The sequence below is a fragment of the Bubalus bubalis genome, chromosome 17 (assembly GCF_019923935.1).
Source record: "Bubalus bubalis isolate 160015118507 breed Murrah chromosome 17, NDDB_SH_1, whole genome shotgun sequence".
NCBI lineage: Eukaryota > Metazoa > Chordata > Mammalia > Artiodactyla > Bovidae > Bubalus > Bubalus bubalis.
Window position 1 is genome coordinate 17649344 of NC_059173.1, and position 19944 is coordinate 17669287.

At 47.1% G+C, this 19944-nt stretch overlaps 1 protein-coding gene and 1 long non-coding RNA gene across 10 annotated transcripts in view; one reads left to right on the plus strand and one right to left on the minus strand.

The window, feature by feature from the left end:
• The window catches only part of LOC123329936, a 29787-nt gene extending 21758 nt beyond the window's left edge, over positions 1-8029 (plus strand). Inside the window, exon 3 of the long non-coding RNA XR_006545560.2 lies at positions 5003-8029. This is a non-coding gene — a long non-coding RNA (uncharacterized LOC123329936). The remainder of the gene's footprint in view (positions 1-5002) is intronic.
• CUX2 (cut like homeobox 2) overlaps positions 1-19944 on the minus strand; it is a 288423-nt gene that overhangs the window by 75811 nt on the left and 192668 nt on the right. The window lies entirely within an intron of this gene.

Below are 19944 nucleotides of genomic sequence, written 5' to 3' on the forward strand. Positions count from 1 at the left end.
TTGTCATTTCCTACTCCAGGGGATCCTCCCGATCCAGGGATTGAACCCTAGGCTCCTGCATTATCAAGCAGATTCTTCACCACTGGGTCACCAAAGAAGCCCAATATTGTGGACTTTTTGTTTTTGTTCAGTCGCTAAGTTGTGTCCGACTCTTTGTGACCCCATGGACTGCAGCATGGCAGGCTCCGTTGCCTTTCATTGTCTCCCAGTGTTTGCTTAAATTCACATCCATTGAGTTGATGATGCTATCTACCCATCTCATCTTCTGCTGTCCCCTTCTCTTTCTGCCTTCAATCTTTCCCAGCATCAGGATCTTTTCCAAAGAGTGGGCTCTCTGGATCAGGTGGACAAAGTATTGGAGCTTCAGCATCAGTCCTTCCAATGAATATTCAGGACTGATTTCCTTTAGGATTGACTGGTTTGATCTCCTTGCAGTTCAAGGAACTCTCAAGAGTCTTCTTCAACACCACAGTTTAAAAGCATCAATTCTTTAGTGCTCAGCTTTCTTTATGATCCAACCTTCACATCCATACATGACTACTGGAAAAACCATAGCTTTGATTAGATGGACCTTTGTTGGCAAAGTAATGTCTCTGCTTTTTAATATGCTGTCCTGGTTTGTCATAGTTTTCCTTCCAAGGAGCAAGAAATACTGTGGACATGTTGGGTCAAATAGAATATACTATTAAAGTTGAACTCACCTATTTCTTTTTACTTTTTAAAATGTAGCTACAAGAAAAATTTAAATTACTTGTGTGGCTTGCATTCTACTTTTTACTGGACAGCGTTGTTTTAGATTAAAGGTTAGAAAACCTATGACCCTTGGGCCAAATGTGACCCTTCATCTGTTTAAATAAAGTTTTATTGGAACACAGCTACAATCATTATGAATGACTGTAGCTACAGACACTGAGACGGTCACCACTTAGCTGCTTTACAGCCACAGTGGTGGAGTTGCATAGTTGTGATAGAGACTCTGGCTGCAACACTGAAAATATTTGCTCTCTGGCCCTTAATAGAAAATATTTGCCCTCTGGCCCTTAATAGAAAATATTTGCCCTCTGGCCCTTAATAGAAAATATTTGCTGATACCTGTTTTAGAGGTTCACCTAATGACTGGACAATACACTCAAAAGCAGAGATCAAAAAACATCCTGGAATGGCACTAACTTTGAGTTAGTTTAAATTTAGGGCCTCCCATAGTAAATATGACTCTTGAAGACAGTGATCATTTGGAAGTTCTGCCTCATTCAGTCTGGTTTTAGAGTTATGACCCTAACTGTTTCTAGAAGGCCAGGTCTGATGGTATCAGAGTCTGATCAGGTGCTGAGCCCAATGTCATGAAGAATCTCTTGGCCTCAGTTTGTTCATCTACCAAGTGGGAAGAATAATCTCCATTTGCCTAAGAGGCTGTTGGGGGAGGAATGCGCTAACTAATACATGGCAAAGAGTACCATGGAAAATGGAAAGAGAGCTTTCTAATAAAGCAAATAATTATTTTTCCAACCATACAAGATATCTTTTCCAAGAGCTGCAACTCTAATGCATTTCACCCACATGCTGAGAACAGGTGAGCTCAGCATAAATAAAAGGCCACGTGTTTCTGCCTCATGGCTGGGTCCCCTCGTGCAGAAGGGCAGGAGGAAAGGGTCCAGAAAGACAGATCTGGCTTGTGACAGGCAGATCTCTGAAGGCCATCTGGGGGAGGAAGAGGAGGAGGATGAGGTGGCGGCTAGCTACAGACACCAAGAAGGTCACCATCAGAAATAGCTCAGCGTCTTTTGATGAAGCAGGCGGCATTCACACCACCCGATGAAATAGAAGGGGTGAAAACGTGTTTGGTCCTGAGTCTGGAAGTAACAGGTGTAGAACTGATTAAGCCAGAGAAGCAAAAGCCTGTTCTAGCTGCCGAGCACTTGTCTGTCAGGTGGCTAAAAAACGGCAAGTTTGGGGACCCCCGAGGCTGTGCTTTCATGAGCTGTCTGAGATGGCAGTGACATCTACTGGCTACTGAGAATGGCTCCGTGCCAAGCTGGTCACAATGAACAGTCAGAGTTCCCAGATACTAAATCCTTATTCCGTGTCCAGTGCCTTCTCTTTGGAATCTTTGCAGACAGCCGTGAGATGTGAGCACGGTTACCGCTCCCACTCTACAGAGGAAGAAACTGAGGTTCGGGGAAGCCAAGTCACTCGGCCAAGGTGGGAAGAACTAGTTATTGATGGGGCTGGAATCCACGTCCTGCATCCTCTCATTCCAGGGCCCAGAACTGCAACTAGAAACCATTGTTTCTCAAAGGGTGTTGCATAGTGCCCTGGGTGTGAAAACAGGGATGTGTGATCAAGCCTGGACCCACCTGCCTTCTCTGTGAACTGTGCAAATCCACTAGTACACTGGATGCTCTGACAAGAGCTACAGGAGAAAGCGTTCTTCAGCTTGGCGTAGCCCAGTACTTTCCCAAATACATTTGGTCTCGGAACATTTGCATCAGAGAATAAAACTAGGGTTCCGTTAAACACAGTGTGATAACAGCTGCCCTCTACCCCTGGGTCCTGGGCTCTGGGGACGGTGGGCCGTGGTGGTTCTGAGAGACAGGGGGAATCTGATGCTGCAGGAATTCTGGAAGAAACTGACGAGTGACGGGCAGTCAAGAGGTGAGTATTCAGAGGGTCTCAGAGTCAGTGCCTTTGAGGAGGAGGCAGAGGAAGGAGATTTGAGGAGGAAAGGCGTCAGCCCAGGGTGGGGGAGAGGTGGGCGGGAGCATGTCCTTTAACACCCTTGGAGGCCTGGTTCTCCTTCTGGGGAGTGAAGATCTGGGGGCACATGGCGAGCAAAGAAGAGCAAGAATGAGGGGAAGGGACTTCACTGGTGGTCCAACGGTAAAGTATCTGCCTTGCAACGCCGCGGATATGGGTTTGATCCTTGGTCAGGAAGTAAGATCCCACATGCCGTGGAGCAACTAAGCCCGTGCACTGCAACTACTGAGCCCCAAACCGCAACGAGAGAGTCTGTGAACGACAACAATAAAAGACGCTGCGTGCCGCAACGAAGATCAAAGAGCTGGCATGTTGCAACCAAGACTCAATGCAGCCACATAAATAAATACATAAAAATAGATAAAAAAGGAAGACTGAGGGGAGACAAGGAGGAAGTGGCCATAGAGAGTGAGGATATGCAAAGAGTGAGGGGCACAGAGAGCAAGGGGAGCAGAGAGCTGGGGGCTCACAGACACTGAGGGGAGCAGACAGGAGGAGGGTTCACGGAGGGCAAGGGAGGCACAGACATGGAAGCAGATGGAAGGAGGGCTCAGAGTGAAAGGAGGAGGGGTGTGGAGCACAGTGCAGGGAACACAGGGAAAGATGGAGGAGGGATTGCAGGCCATGCAGAGGAGCAGGAGGAAACCCTGGCCACCACGAGGCTGCGGCGAGACTGGCTCAGATGTGCAAGAGGGGAAGGGGCTTGTGGTGAGTGCTCAGGGCCTGGGGCAGGTGATGGTCCAGGCCCAGGGTGGGGTGGAGACGGGGAGAAAAGAACTGACCGGAGAGACGATTAGGAGATAAAATCCTGATCCAGGACACAGTCGGGGCTGAAGGTAGGGAGGCGCGTGGGGATGTATTTAGCCAAGAGCAAGGAGCAGGCTCAGGGAGGCACACCACGAGAGCAGTCTACAACCAGGTGAAGAGCTTCTTGGGTGTTGAGAGAAATACATGTATTTTGGACTGTAAAGATTCCAGCCCAGGATGAGAAGAAGGTGCACATCTTACCCTATGCGATAAATCCCTTTTACTCACAATAAAATTCTGATGTCCTACAACTTGTAAAAGGTGATTATCAATTACCTTGTTTGGCTGATATGAGAATTATTATCATCAACAGTAACAATGACTACTGAGTATCTGACACATAGTAACTCATTTAATCCTCACAAGCCAGGTCGATGGGGGTGTTATGGCCCATTTAACAGATGAAGATATCAAGGTACAGAAGGGCGAAGACCACACCATGTGGGAGTTGGGATGCAGACCCAGCTCAGGAAGCCGCCAAAGCCCATGCTTCCAACCCTCACTGGGGACTGAATCTCCCAGATGAGGGCCTGGAATATCAGAGAGCTGGAGGAGCCAGCTGGGTTTGCAGATGGGCAGTGGACAGAGAGGTTAGTGCCTGGGGGCTTTCAGCAGGACCTGACTCCTTTGCCTCACAGAGTGAGTTTGCTGGGGGCCTTGTTCCCAGGCGGGCACTAACTCTCACTCTCCCATACATCATTGATGTGGCTGAGCAAATGAAAATTACAATTTAATGTTGGGGTTTAAATAAGAAATAAGAGTTTGGTTCTTGTTTTTGGTAGTTGTTGTTGAGCTGGGCTTACTCAGCTCCTGCCTGGACAGGACAGAAGGCAGGGATCCTCTCTGGCCTTCTGAGATCTCAGGGGCATTCCCAGGGCAGGGTCAGGGAGGGTCCCAGAGAGACCCCATCTTAGCTGAGGCTCAGGAGCTGGCAGAAGCCACTTCTAGAGCCTGATGGGATGGAATAAAATTAACACATTTGGCCACCTGTCACTGTTTCAAATACTCAGGTATAAATCACAAATGCATTTTGAATCGTCAGATGTAGTACACTAATTCAAATTCAAGCTTGAGCTCTGAAATCCCCTCTTCCAGGGCTGTAGGTCCAGCTTCTAGATCCTTCCCCAAAGCCTCAGCCTGCGACAGTAATGGACACAGGCAGGAGTTCAGTAACTACAACAGCAGGTGGTACTTACTGAGCGCCCACTATGCGCATGCCCCAGAGGCGTATCTTACCCCCTCTCCCTAAGACCCTCAAACACATAGAGTGCTTTATGCAATTAACTCACTCAATCCACACAAAACTGCCAAGAGGTGGGAGGACTGAATTGTGTACCCCGAATGTGACTGTATTTGGAGATAAGGCCTTTAAAGGGGTAACTGAGGTTAAATGAAGTCATACTGGTGGGGCCCGAATGCAACAGGATTGGTGTCCTTATAGGAAGAGACACCAGGGATGCAGAAGCAGAGGATCGCGGTAAGAAGGCAGCCATCTGCAAACCAAGGAGAGAACTTTCACCAGAAGCCAACCCTGCCAGCACCTTGATCTTGGACTTCCCTGCTTCTAGAACTGTGAGAAAATAAAATTCTATTGTTTAAACTACCTGGTCTGTGGCACTCTGCTATGGTAGCCAGAGCTGCCCATCTAGCTCCAAAAGCTGCCATCTCATGGCTGGGTTTGTCAGTTCTTTAGGTCATAGTCCCATCAGGGGAGAGTGGATCTGTCTGTTCACACAGCCTTGCACACAGGAGGTGTTCAATAAATGTCTGCTGAAGAACGACTGTCACTGTCTATGTGTCATCCTTCAGGGTGATCCTCAGGCTGGAGAGGAACTGATAGCAGTGGGGGATGCTCTTTAGAGATGTCTGGAGAAGTACCAGGCATCCTGATCGGGGCTCCTGTTCTAGTTAAGGGAGAGTTGATGCTTCGTCCTGACCTCCTCTGGATGCCACGCATTCACCCATCGTCAGCATTGGATGACACTCCCGTGCTCAGGCTAACTTCTCATCTGGATGTTGTTCTATTTTCCTAACCAGATCATGAGCATCTAGACAGCTAGGACTGGGGGGGGGTTGTCATTTTTCTTTTTAACAATTTCAATATTTAGTCAAGGATTACTTGACTTAATTTCATATGCAGCTGTTAAAAGTAGAGAAATAAAAACAATAGAGAAAAGTAACAGCACATATATCACCAAATTGGGCCCAACTTTTTTGGCATTTAAAAAAGTGAAATAAAATAATGCATGTAAAGTGTTAACACAGTGTCTGACACATAACTGATGTCCAATAAATTCATTTTCTCATCTATTTATTGAGCATCTTTGAGGGATGGGGGCTGTTCTAGGCACTGGGCATTCACCACCTCAGACTGACCCAAACCTATACCCTTGCAGAGCTGATACTCTGAAGGCTGAGGCAAGCAATAGAAGAAATCATGATACAGAAAGTGAGTAAGTGAGAATCTGATCAAGTGCAAGGGAAGAAAACAAAGCTGGGAGGGGATAGGAGTCTGGGGTAGGGATGTGTGTCCTGCCTAGTAGGGCCAGGGAAGGCCTTGGGAGAAGAGGACAGTTGAGCAGACTTGTAGAAGAGGAGGGAGAGTGTCATTCAGCCATCTCAAGGGAAGAGTATTCTAGGAGACAGAATAGCGGGTGCAAAGGCCCTGGGGCAGGAGTATGTTTGGCTTGTTTGAGTAGCAGCAAAGAGGCCAGTGCAGTGGGAGAAGGTAGGGGAAGAGGAGAAGAAGTCAGGGATCAAAGGGTAGAGGGCAGAGCTTTGGAGGTCACTGTGAGAACTAGGACTTTTTCCCTGGAAAGGAATGAAGAGCCACAGGAGGGTTTACAGCAGGTGAGGGACATGGTCTACAAATGTTTCAGTAGGATCCCCCAGGCTACTGTATGCACAATGGACTGAGGGGGCTGGGGTGGGAGCAGGGTGACCAGGGAGGTGGCTACTTTAACAGTCCAGGCGAGAAGGATGGCATTTCCGAGAGGGTGGAGTCAGTGGAGGTGGGGGGAAGTCCTGGGGTTCAGGATCCATCCTGAAGGTCCAGCCACAGGATCTGTTTCTCAAAATACAGTGTAGATACGGGGGGACGGTGAGAGGAAGAGAGGAAATGAGGACATTTCATGGTCTGGAGTGTGAACAACTGGATGATCTTCAACAACTGATGCTGTGATTTTCTCCTCCCTCAGAGGCAAATCAGGAGTGGGCACTAAATCCACAGACTGAGTGAAAAAATGAATGAATGAGATAAGGAAGGAGTTAAAGAGGCTCTCGGAGTGAATCCTTCTGAGCTACAAACTTAAATAAAAACCCGTGCCTAGAAAGATGATGAAGAATGACGCCCTGCAAGTAGCCCAGATTATGCTGCAACCTGGAGGGCTCTGTGGAGATCTCGTGCCAGCTCTCTGATGGAGTCACTCATAGAGTGAGGGCACACAGGCCTAGGATCTGCCTGAGAGGTCCCAGCATCTCAGGGAAGCAGACAGCAGTGTGGGAAACAGGCAATGCTGGACTTGGCAGTGGGCAGGCCTGGGTTCTGGTTTCAGCTGGGGCCTTGGGTCCTTGTTCACCTTTGGGCAAGTCATGCCCCCTTTCTGAGCCTCAGCTTCCCCATCTGTAAAATGAAGGTGCTGGGTTTACAGTCCCTTACTCAAACTCACCTAAGCAGAAAGACAGGCAGACACTCTCCTTTCCATACATTGGTCTCCACCTCACTGGGATTTTAATCAAAAGCAGTGGAAGGCCTCGGAAACCCACCCAGGCTTGGACCGAGGGGTGGGTCTGCTGGGAGAGCATGAGGCAGGAAAGAGAAACACCGTGCAATTTTATTTTAATATTTGTAATTATTCCCAGGCTAAAAATAAGGCACAGAGCAAAGTGTTTTCAAATGTCGGCATTAATGAACACTTTTTATCCAACATAATACGGGCCCCTGAATGCATTTATGTCAGGCTCCGAGATCTCACGAGCAGTGCCCCTCGCCGGGCTGGCTTTCACGGCTTGGAAGCGGTGCAAAAATGAAATGTCCCACAAGTGCATGCTGGCAGGCCTGCTATTAGCAACAGTATAATCATCAATTACGTCCAATCACAAACTACTGATTTTATAATTATCAAATGAAGTTCTAACTTCTCACCTCTGCTCAGCGGCAACTAATATAATCTCTCAGTTCAAAAAAAGGAAGCTTTTTTTTTTTTTCTTTCCCTGTTCCTCTCATGCTCTTTCTCTCTCTTCTGGGGAAAAGAATTTCCAGGCCTCCACATAAGACTGCATTTAAATTGCTTGTCACTCAAAACAAAGGCGAACCACTCATTTGTAATTCACCAGCCACCTGAACAGACTGCCTGTTTTCCTTTAAGCATCCATGCACTGAAGCACAAAGATCATTTTTCTATTGTTAAAATTGTATAAGCCAGAGCTTTTTTTAGCAGCGAATACACAATTTCACTTCTCTTCTGAGGGCTCCCAGCATGAAAGGGACAGGAGGCTTTCTTTAGTGCCTTACAAATACATTTTGCTTTGGGGTATTAAAAAAAAAAAATCAACTATGTGCTCATATAATGAGTTGAAAAGCTATTAAAGTCGTTTACACATGAGGGCAGGGCAGAAGTTAGGTTTCCCATCCTGCCCAGGGTGTGGCCGGCATATGAAGTCAGATGATTGAGATTCATTCTCATGGGCACTGGGAGCATCTGTGTCTAATTTACTGTTTTTGGGAGCTCCCGGCATCACAAACATGGCTCCGTGCTGATTGGCATTCAGCTGGCAGGCTCCGAGAACAGAAGCAACCCAGGGGTGGGTGCCCCAGCTTGGACCTTGCTGGTCCAGGCAGGCTCTAGCTGTGTGCCTGACGTTCTGGCTACCTCATCCTAGAGGGCCAAGCCCGGACGACTGCCACGAAGCCCCTGTATGCAACTGAATTCTGTGCCTCAGCCTTTGACAGCCAGGCCTGTTTCGACAACAGCACAGTTTTTCTATATAACTGATTATAATCATAATACCTTCCAATTTTAATCTAGAGCTTTTTATAATTTACAAAGACCTTCCACAGGAATTAGTGAATCTGAGCTTCCACACACTCCCAGAGGGGGCTCTGGCAGGGAGGACTGTTCTTGTTTGAGGGGCCCAGAGACGCTGATACGGTGGTTCCAAGTCACACAGGAAGGGGTCGAGGCAGGGTGTGAACCGCGTCTTTGGATTCAGAGCCAGCTGTGCAGCAGAGAATTTGGGCCTGGATTCATGCAACTTTCCACTTGAAATGGGAGCGTAGCTTCTGTTTTTGGTAAATTAGAACAGACTCAGGTTCATCCCTAAAACGTCCCCCTCTCAGGCCTGAATATGCTGTGTTTTCCTAGGAGGCAGACCAAGGAATGGGGCTCCTGCATGCCCACCAGAAGGTATTCATAAACCACAGCCAGTCTTTTCTTTGCAATAGCAGTGACAACTAACAATTCCTGATTTCAAACAACAGTGAAATTATTCTGCATCATACTGGGATGGTGGGTACACATTATGAGTTTCTCAAGGAAGACTGTACAATAGAAAAAGTGACCTCCTGATGTCAACCATGGACTTTAGTTAATAATAGTATATCAACATTGGTTCATCAACTGTAACAAATGCAGTGAACTAATGCAAGATGTTAATAGGGGAAATTGGGGTAGAGAGCTCTCTACCTCTTGCTCAAATTCTCTCTAAATCTAAAACTGCTCAAAAAAAATAGTCTATTGTATAGGGCAGGTAATGGCAACCCACTCCAGTACTCTTGCCTGGAAAATCCCATGGACGGAGGGGCCTGATGGGCTGCAGTCCATGGGGTCGCTAGGAGTTGGACGTGACTGAGCGACTTCACTTTCACTTTTCACTTTCATGCACTGGAGAAGGAAATGGCAACCCACTCCAGTGTTCTTGCCTGGAGAATCCCAGGGAGCCTGGTGGGCTGCTGTCTATGGGGTCGCACAGAGTCGGACACGACTGAAGTGACTTAGCAGCAGCAGCAGCATAGGGCAGGTACTAGGTACCAGGCAAGCTCTCAGTGTTGATTACATTAACACATTCAATCTACACACCAGCCCTGTGAAGTCAGTATCATTATCTGCCTGATTTTACTGGTGGGGAAAACAAGACATCAGAGAAATCTACCTTGCCCAAAGTCACACAGCAAGGGGCAGAGCTAGGATTCATGCCCTGGACCCCAGAGCATGCGCCCTCAGCCACAGTGGCAATGGGATCATCGCTGGGTTCTCTCCAAAAGCCTGCCCCTCATCCCTGGGACACTACGTGAGCATCCTGCCTTGATCACAGGTGTCGGACGGCGCAACAGGGGTCCAGGTCCAGATACATACCATGGGCATGTTTTCTTGGACCCTCCAGTGTTTTAAAAATATTTGAGCCATAAAAATTCATCAAGTTATACACTTAAGATTTGCACATTTTACCGTATGCAAATTACACCTCCATAAAGTACTGTGAGCATGAAAATGTGTGCATATATATGGAGCCAGCATTTCAAAACCAGAAGAGATCCAAATTGCTGGATTTTCTTGGAAAATCAGAGGATCTGGCCGGCCTGGGCCCACATTTTCACCGACAACTGCCGCCTGGGGCCAAGCAGCAGTCTCCCATTAAGATAGGCCTGGGGTTGGCAGTTCGCCCCGGCCTCCCGTGCAGCTGCAGTACGGGTGTAGGACCCTTGGGCACTGGCGGCCTCACTCTGGCCTAGACCGGAACCGCTTTTCACTTTGCTTTGGTTTCTCCACATTCTTCTTGAGTTCCACCAGCCCCTCCCTCAACTTCATCCTTCAAATAGGGATTTCACAGGCTTATGAGAAACAGGAGTGATAAGCAGGGTGTCCTGCACTGGTCCTACTCTTGCTTCCAGGCAGCCCCACGTGGCTGCCAAAGTGCCTTTCCAAATAGCAACAAGATCCTTTGTGAGCCCTCCACCCCGAATAAAAATGGTCAGGCCCTCCCAACTCAAGTCTACCTCGGACCACAGAAAGGGGCCATTCAGAGCATCTGGAGGATTCTGTGCCTTGCAGAGTGATGAGAAACTCACAGGCACAGTGGAGAAAGACCTGCAGGGCTTGGCTGTCGTGTTCTGATGGGAATGGCAGCACCAACTGGGTCACAGAGGAAAGGGGAGAGTGAGGGCGGGAGGACAGCAAGGGGATGCACACAGCTGGAGCTTAATAAAGGCTCGCAGATTCGAGGAAGGGCTGGAAAGCACACAAGCTTTGGAATCGGCTTCTGAGTAACCTATGTCTAAAACTTGCATCTCTGGCTGTGTGACTTTGGACAAGTCACTGAGCCTTCAGTGCCTCAGCTTTCTCAACTATAAAATGGGTACAATGATGTGACAAGCTGCCAGGAGGATCAAATCACGGAGGTGAAGCACCCACCAGCACTTAATGATGAGTGAATATCCTTCCGTGGCCTCTCTGTGCCTCAGTTTCCCCACCTAGACATTAGGGACACCAAATCCAGCTTATGTGTAGAGACTCCAGCAATTAAGATATGCTTTGTTCAGTGTTAAACATGGAGTGAGGTTGGCCAAGCCATCCACAGACAGTTCTTGGATTTCTGGGCAAAGGGATCTGAGGGTGTTAGAAATTGGAATTACTGAAGGGAATGTGAAAGGTGCAAACTGCTGGAACATGAGTGTTAGTCACTGAATCTTGTCCAACTCTTTGTGACCCCATGGACTGTAGCCCGCCAGGTTCCTCTGTCCATGGGATTCTCTAGGCAAGAACACTGGAGTGGATTGCCATTCCCTTCTCCAGGGGATCTTCCCAACCCAGGGATCGAACCTGGGTCTCCTGCATTGTGGGCAGATTCTTTACCCTCTGAGCCATAAGGAAAGCCCTTGCTGGAACATGATGATTGGAGCCAAATCACCAGAGTGTGGGTTGAGGGTTAGCAACGCCAAGAACCACCCCAGCCAGCCTGGCAACAACCGGTCTCTGAAACACAGGTCAGTCCAGGAGTCTGTGCGCCAGGCCCTCCCATGAGCTGGCTCAAGACCCTGACCTGGCCTCTGAGTTCTCACTGCCCCAGCTCTGTTGGACACAGGCCGCAGCATCCTTGCCCCAGCAGGGAGCCCTGCAGGGGTCCCAGGTAGCTGCAGTCTCTCCTCTTGAGATCATCCTGGGAAGTTCTCTGAAATGCCAGCCCAGAAGAGCTGAGTTAAAAGAGCATGCATGCCCTTTATGGAGAGGCGGCCACCCAAATGCCACAGAAGCACCACCTGCCCAGGCTTTTAAATATAGCATCATCATGTCTGGGTGTCTCTGTGGAGTGTGGCTCAAGACAGCTCTGTGAGACCTGCACCCGGACACTCAGGGTGCTCCTGTCTGCTGACCAGTGTGTACAGCCAGGGGCCAGAGGCTCAGCTTCCTCCAGTGGGCTGATTCAATTCCAGTCGAACTCCATTCCCAGTTCCCCCACTTCTTTGTGACCCTGGGCAGCCACTGGCCTTCTCTGAGCCTTTGTTTCCATATTGAGGATGACAATAAGGATTAAAGGTGATATACATAAACACTGCTTAGCACACTGCCTGGCCAACAAACACTTAATTGATGCTAGTTTTACTATTATTAATTATTATGATCCTCAATGTGCTAAGCACTACGTGAAGAAGAATAAACCACAGCCCCAGCTCATCAGTCCCCGAGGAAGAGAGACATAGACCACAGGAAAGGACAGAAGGCAAGCAGCATTTTGAGGAGGGGGAGTCAAGGAGGGAGCGGTTCATTCCGCAGGGGCACTGGCTAGAGGAGGGCTTCAAAAGGGTGGCAAGTCTGGCTTGCAAAGGATGAGCAGATTGTTGAGCTGCAGAGGAGGGACACAGGGTGGCATGTGCTGGGGTCAGAGACAATTTGGTGTAATCATGGGGCTTCCCTGGTGGCTCAGTGGTAAAGAATCCACCTGCCAAAGCAGGAGTCGTGGGTTCCATCCCTGACCTGGGAACATCCCACATGCCGGGGACCAATGAAGCCCGTGTGCCATGACTACTGAGCCTGTGCTCCAGAGCCTGGGAGCCACAACTACAGAAGCCTGTGCACCCTACAGCCTGTGCTCTGCAACAGAAACCACCACAATGAGAAGCCCTCACACTGCAACTAGAGGAAAGCTCACACAGCAACCAAGACCCAGCATCAACAAAAATGAATAAATGAAGAAATAAACTGAATACATATAAAAGAGGCAGCAATCTGGTATAATCAGACAATGCTTACCGCACCCTCTCTAAGCCCAAGGCTGTGAACATGGGCCCATGGTCCACATCTCGTTATGTACTTTGTTCATGTTTTAAAAAATGTTTATCTTTAGCCAACATTTAGAGATCAGGAGATTTTACATAAAATTGAGATTTCCAGCTCGCCAGAAAAATTAGAAAACGGGGCCACAGAGGCCTCTGTTCCTATGTAACAACAGCATTAAAAAAAAGAAAATAGTAATAATAGTAAATATTTACTGAGTGCTTAAAGTGTGCCAGGCGCTGCTTTAAGTGCTTTATACACATTAAGTCTCCAAATCCTCATGAAAGCCCTACAGGGTGAATGCAGTGATGGGGAACCCCGTTTTCTTGGCTGTTTCTCAAAGATAGGCAGCCCCCTTGCAAAGCCCCACAGCCCTCATCCTCCCAGCTGAGAGCTCAGGATGGCAGCAAACGAAGGAGAGGCATATGTTTGGTGGGAAATGTGGAAATAATCAAGGGTGAGTGGATTCATGTAAGTCATTTAATTACCTTGCACAGCTATGAAATCTCTGTTTCCGCTTCTATTATTAATGATGAAGGTTAACTATCAGAGGACATCATCTATGGTTTCCTGACATACGAGGGACAGAGGTTTAGGAGTCCCTAGGTAGCCATACTTGCTTGTCACTGATCAGGTTGGTCCCTGCCTCCACTGACCCCACCCCCAGCTTGAAATTGACTGGGAGGCACATTATACACCTTGTGATGGAAACACTCAGCACCACCTATGAATAGACTTGCCCCAAACATCGAACCTGAATATGATCAAGCCTCTAGATCCAATTGCCCATGCATGGCAAATACAGGGGACAGAGGACCAGGTCAAACCACACCACAGTGACACAGTCAGCAAATCCCAGCTACAGGTGAGGTGACTTGCCCATGGTCCCACAGTGAGTGGTGGGCTGGGATTTGAACCCAAGTTCCTGAACACAGTATTCTCCTGCGACCACATGAGAGGCCAGAGAAAGGGCAGCTGGGCTTCCAGAGGGTGGGACAAGGAACCAGAATAGTCCAGAGCAAGAAGGGTGGTTCCTCTGCAAGGGGCAAGTCTCCTGGCCCTGCTCTCTAAAGGCCAGCTTTTGGCTTCCTTGACTGACTAGTCCCAAACTCAAACTCTTGAGATACTGAATACTGTTGATCTCTCTTGAGACTATGTTGGCCCTGGTGCAATCCGCTGTAATCAGAGGAATGTTTTTAGGAAAAAGAGCCCAGTTATTTCCACACAGAGATCAGAGGGGGGAAAAAAAGATGGCCAGGATGTTTACAGATTAGAATGTGTAGCAGAGATAGTATGGCCAAATTGTCCTAATTTGTCTTGGACTTTTCCAGTCTTACCATGAAGTTTTGTACCTGAAGATCTTCTCAGTTTTAAAACCCAAAGCTTGCATCTCAGGTAACCCTCAGTCCAGGGCCGAACCAGTTGGTCACCATATTTCAGAGCCACATCAGTCCGTCTCAATGTGTGGACTGTGTGAATCCTTGTTGTTCAGTTGCGTCTGATTCTTTGCAACTCCAAGGACTACAGTACATCAGGCTTCCCTGTCCTTCACTATCTCCTGAAGTTGGCTCAAACTGATGTCAACTGAGTCAATGATGTCATTCAACCATCTCATCCTCCGTTGTCCCCTTCTCCTCCTGCCTTCAATCCTTCCTAGCATCAGTGTCTTTTCCAATGTGCCAGCTCTTTTAATCAGGTATTGGAGCTTCAGCTTCATTCCTTCCAATATATATTCAGAGTTGATCTCCTTTAAGATTGATCTCCTTGCTGTCTAAGGGACTCTCCAGAGTCTTCTCCAACACCACAATTTGAAGGCATCAATTCTTCAGCATCCAGCCTTGTTCATAGTCCAACTCTCACATCCGTACATGACTACCATCCTGGTATACACCAAAAAAAATGATTAAAGAACTTAGGGGCCAATAAGGGACACTGAAGCATTGCCTGAGTACCAGGTATTAAGAAACTACTCTTAAGACAAAAAAGTGCAACTATGTGTGGTAGGAATGTTAAGTAGACTTATTGTGGTGATCATTTTGCAATATATACAAATATTGAATCATTATGCTCTACACCTTTTCCTACTAGTTTTATAAAAGGCAGAGGAACCAGAGATCAAATTGCCAACATCCACTGGATCATCGAAAAAGCACGAGAGTTCCAGAAAAACATCTATTTCTGCTTTATTGACTATGCCAAAGCTTTTGACTGTGTGGATCACAATAAACTGTGGAAAGTTGTGAAAGAGATGGGAATACCAGACCACCTGACCTGCCTCTTGAGAAACCCGTATGCAGGTCAGGAAGCAACAGTTAGAACCGGACATGGAACAACAGACTGGTTCCAAATAGGTAAAGGAGTACGTCAAGACTGTATATTGTCACCCTGCTTATTTAACTTATATGCAAAGTACATCATGAGAAATGCTGGGCTGGATGAAGCGCAAGCTGGAATCAAGATTGCTGGGAGAAATATCAATAACCTCAGATATGCAGATGACACCACCCTTATGGCAGAAAGTGAAGAAGAACTAAAGAGCCTCTTGATGAAAGTGAAAGAGGAGAGTGAAAAAGTTGGCTTAAAGCTCCACATTCAGAAAACAAAGATCATGGCATCCGGTCCCATCACTTCATGGCAAATAGATGGAGAAACAGTGGAAACAGTGTCAGACTTTATTTTTTGAGCTCCAAAATCACTGCAGATGGTGACTGCAGCCATGAAATAAAAAGATGCTTATGGCTTCAAAGAAAAGTTATGACCAACCTAGACAGCATATTAAAAAAGAGAGATATTACTTTGCCAACAAAGGTCCATCTAGTCAAGGCTATGGTTTTTCCAGTAGTCATGTATGGATGTGAGAGTTGGACTATAAAAAAAGCTGAACACTAAAGAATTGATGCTTTTGAACTGTGGTGTTGGAGAAGACTCTTGAGAGTCCCTTGGACTGCAAGGAGATCCAACCAGTCTATCCTAAAGGAAATCAGTCCTGGATGTTCACTGGAAGGACTGATATTGTAGCTGAAATGCCAATACTTTGGCCACCTGATGCAAAGAGCTGACTCATTTGAAAAGACCCTGATGCTGGGAAAGATTGAGGGCGAGAGGAGAAGGGGACGACAGAAGTTGAGATGGTTGGATGGCATCACCGACTCAATGGACATGAGTTTGGGTAAACTCCGGGAGTTGGTGATGGACAGGGAGGCCTGGCATGCTGCAGTCCATGGGGTTGCAGAGAGCCGGACATGACTGAGCGACTGAACTGAACTGATGCTCTATACCTGAAACCAAGATAATATTATATATCAAATATATCTCAGTTAAAAAAAGAAATGTGTTAAAATTTTTTGGATGATACTGTGGTTATGTTTATAAAGAGATTCCTTATTTTTTAGACATATAGACTAAAATGGCTTCCAGGTGGCTCAGTGGTAAAGAATCTGCCTGTAATGCAGAAGATGCGGGTTCAACCACTGGGTCAGGAAGATCCCCTAGAGAAGGAAATGGCTGCTGCTGCTGCTGCTAAGTCACTTCAGTCTTGTCCGACTGTGTGTGACCCCAGAGACGGCAGCCCACCAGGCTCCCCCGTCCCTGGGATTCTCCAGGCAAGAACACTGGAGTGGGTTGCCATTTCCTTCTCCAATGCATGAAAGTGAAAAGTGAAAGTGAAGTCGCTCAGACGTGTCTGACTCCTAGCGACCTCATGGACTGCAGCCCACCAGGCTCCTCCGTCCATGGGATTTGCCAGGCAAGAGTACTGGAGTGTCAATGGCACTCCAATGCCTTCAGAGAAGGCAATGGCAACCGACTCCAATATTCTTGCCTGGAAAATCTCATGCACAAAGAAGCCTGATGGACTACAGCCCGTGGGGCTATAAGAGAGTTGGACATGACTTAGCGACTAAACAACAACACACACAGAAATATTTATAGGTGAAATGATACAATGACTTGGGTTTGCTTCAGAATAATCCCGGGGTGCAAAAAGGAAGTGGCTATGCGTGAACAGTCATTGAAACTGGATCACATGGCTCATTATTTTATTTTCTTTAACTCTCACATATCATATTTGAATTTGTCCATAATAAAAAGAATAGAGGAGGAAAGGAAGAAGGGAGAACAAATGAAAGAAATGACTGTTGGAAGATACCCATTCTCTAAGTCAAATTCGACCACTCAAAATTTATAGGTTTGATCTTGCCTTTTCTGTAAAGGGCCAGAGATTAAATATTTTTGGCTACGTGGACCATATGGTCTATCATAACTATTCAACTCTGTCCTTGTAGAGTGAAAGCAGCCACAGTGTGTGGCTGTGTGCCAATAAAACTTTATTTACAAAAACGGGAAGGGAGCTGGATTTGACCCAGGGGCTATACTTTGCTAATCCCTGGTCTAGAAGGGTATCAACTGGGTTCACTTCTGTGACTTACTTGCTGTTGTGACTCAGGATCAGTCACCTAACCTTTCTGAGTTTTCTCCTCTGTAAAATGGGGATAACAATAGTAACTATATAAGACTAGGATTAGGCCAGATATAGAATAGAGCTGGGTCCATGTCAAAGTGAGCAGGTCCTCAAACAGCAGGTTGTTACTGACTTATCATATCCTGCTAGAATATTTTGTTCACTACTTAGAATAGCATCTGGCATGTAGTAGAAGCCAAACAAACATCTGTTGAAATGATTATGTTTGTCCCCATCAAGAGACGAAAATATGGATGGAAGAACACGGTCTTCTTACTACTTTTCAAAATGTCAGGGTCTCCCCACCTTATACCTTGAAAGGGGAACAATTATAACAGAGGCATCTAAGTCCTACTTCACACTATGAGTCAGTTCCTGAGAACTCCCTAAAAGTTTGTTCGGCTAAGTATGCTTAAGCATCGCAAACATTCAGGGTGACAGCTTAATTCCAAGGGATGGTCCAGGGAAGTTGGCCATCCCAAGCTCTGACGATCACAGAAGCAGCAGACTGCTCTATCTGCCCCTCAAGGGCTTGGCCAAAGACTGAAACACGGGTTGGATAAACTTCACTGATAAACTTCACTTGAAGGCTCCACGGAGGAGCTGAGCCAATGTGGCAAGTCTTCAGGCAGTCTTGGTTGACATCTTTTTTGGATCGAGAATGCTCTTAGCCACTGGAACTTGACTTACTGGTTTTGATTCTCTTTTCACAGAGAACGTGTAGCCTAACATAAGGTCTTGGCGCCGGCAAGTCTTGTGGGAGAATGAAACAAGATGGGGCCAGAGCCTGGCTTCAATGAGCAAAAACTGGAGACAATCCATTCTCAGCAGCATGAATTTCTTTATGTTGACCTCTGGGCCAAATACAGACGATGGGGCTGGTTGAGATCTGTACACCTTTGCAGCTTTCTAAATCCTGAGGTAGATACAGATGGTGTCAACCCTCTCTGTAAGAATCACTCTTCCAGGAGCAAAATTCCAAATGTCTGCAGGAACCTGGCAATAACTCCAGGATGTGAAGCGGCCAATTGAAAAGGTTAGATGAGAGGGAGAATCAGGGCTGTGTGAATGGACAAATGATAAGAAGGGGAATTAGGTGGCGAGTCAGTCACCTTCTTTCTTTCTGAGATCGGCCTTAGCAGCTGATGTTTGCAGACATCTTCCTGTCCATGGCTGATGCACCAGGGGCAGACACTGGGCTAGGCCACTCATCTTTGTTATCCTAAAAGTTTAAATCTGAGACTGGCTGATTTTTATTTGTCTATGTGGTAATTAGCTCCAGTGACAGCAGGGTGCACGCGGAGACTGAGATGGCTGTCACGGGCAGGCACTTCCATCTACCATGTGTGAGAAAGCTGGCCCGGAGAGAGGGCAGAACAAGGACTCTCACCCCTTGTAGAAGCACCCTCTTTGCTTCTGAGCTGTTCTGGTTCCTTGTCCCACCCTCTGGAAGCCCAGCTGTGCTTCCTCCAGCTTCTCACGTGGTCTCAGCAGAGTGCTGTGTTCATGAGCTTGGGTTTGAATCTCAATCCTACCACTAGTGGTGGGAGCTTCGGCAAGACACCTTATCTTGATGAGCCTTAGTTTCCCCATATACCAAAACTTCTCTTACAAGACAGAGGATTAAATGACATAACTGTGCATCTGGCACACAACAGATACCCCATTAATATCAGATAATTAATATTATAATAAATGTTTCTCATGTAGGCTAACTTGGGTGGATTTTTATCTCTTGTACCCCAAGGTCTTCTCTTAAGATGGAACTCCAGTTGTCCTCGATACTGATGCCTCTCACTTGGAGGCTCAGGGCAGGTCTCCTTTCTTGCCCCACCAAGGCCAGAGACAGAACCCAGACTGAGACAGAACACAGGCAGAGATGCTGTGTTGCTCACAACACCTGGGCAGCCCTGGCAGCTGCTATACCCTCACCCTACTCATTGCAAAAGCAACAGGCGAGGCAAACAGATGGCTTTTTTCCTCCCCCAAGATGGAAAAAGAAAAAAAAAAAAAAAGGAAAGGGGATGAACAGATTTGCACTGGCTAGAAGATCAAAGAGAAATAGGCATTTTCACTGATAAACTTCACTTGAACGCCATCCCTGTGCCCAGGGATGTGATCATCCCAGGGCAGGATCGGGCTGGGACCAGCTAGCTGTTGCCTATTGATGTATCATTAATTTCTTTTTGTTTCCCTCTCCGGTGTACACCCGACTCAAGGTGAGAGAACGCAACTGGGCTGCGACTTCTCAGATTGATAGATTGCGTTTCTGTGCTGGGTCCGTTTCATGCTTGGTGACTTTGCAGCAAAGCAATTATCACTGTGGAATGCATAATGGCCTAATTAATAACTAATGTCAGGTTGGCCTCTGAGCCATGATTATACCTTAGCAAGCCAACTTTTTTTTTCTTTTAAACATTCCGAGAGAAAAATATTATTATAATTGACTGGTTATATTGTCAAAGTGTCCCTACCCTGTGGACATGGGGCGTTGTAGGAAGCACATAAAGCCTGGAAGAAAGAGAGGTGTTCTGCCGCCAATTGGCTGCGTGGCCTTGCTCGGCATCTGAGTATCTTTGGGCCAGAACATCTGCATCTGTAAACAGAGCCACCTTTCTGGAATTGAGTGGGATTCTTGGAGCCTGGGGCAAAGTA